Source organism: Sciurus carolinensis, chromosome 2, assembly GCF_902686445.1.
Source record: "Sciurus carolinensis chromosome 2, mSciCar1.2, whole genome shotgun sequence".
Lineage (NCBI taxonomy): Eukaryota > Metazoa > Chordata > Mammalia > Rodentia > Sciuridae > Sciurus > Sciurus carolinensis.
Genome location: NC_062214.1, coordinates 1,106,002 through 1,106,888, shown reverse-complemented (window position 1 = coordinate 1,106,888; position 887 = coordinate 1,106,002).

Here is an 887-nt window from a genome sequence, read left to right as displayed (position 1 = left end):
GCGGCGACGCGGGCGGCGAGGCGGGGACGCGGCCCGAGCAGGACGCCGCGCCGGCCACCGCGGGCGCGCCGTTGGGGGAGGGAAACCGCTAGGCGCCGCGCAGTGCGCCTGCGCCGCCCCGCCCCGCAACGGTAACCCCACCCCCTTCGGGCCACGCCCCTCCGTTACCCGCCGCCCGCCCCGCCCCGGCCCAACCGCCCCCCACGGCGGGACGACCGCCGCGTGCGCACAGGGGCGCGGCCACGCCCCCTGTCCGGCCACGCCCCGCTCCCGGCGGCCACGCCCCGCTCTCCGGCGGCCACGTCCCGGCCACGGTCGATGAAGCCAACTATGCCTCACTACCAGCGGTCCGAAGTCCCAGGCTGCCCTACGCCTTCCCAGCTATTCCCAGTCCGGTGCCTTATCACGTCTTTAAAGGGTCACCGAGCCTGGGTTCTTCACGGACACGGCATCATCCAATTTGTACTCATTTTTGACAGACTCAGGTGCAGGCTCAAAATAATGACTGCATCACATCCCCATCTCAGTCGTATAGGAATTAGGACACTTAAAGGCCTGGGACCACGCAGGCTCTGAATCTTGCACTCATGCTATCACAGTTTGAAGTGCTTGTTTATTTATTCTACAGTCTCCTTTCTTTTAATAAAAGTAACATTATGCTACACTTGCAGTTTTATAATTTTCTTTTCTTTTTTTCCACCTAACATATCCCCAGTGAAGAAATGATCTACTCCCAATAAAGGCTCTCAGGACTGCTGGTCACTCATTTTGAAAGTTTTTAGATTTTTATAAAATATTTTTATTTGTTGTTGATGGACCTTTGTTTACTTACTTATTTATATGTGGTGCTGAGAATTAAACCCAGTGCCTCACTCATGCTCGGGCAA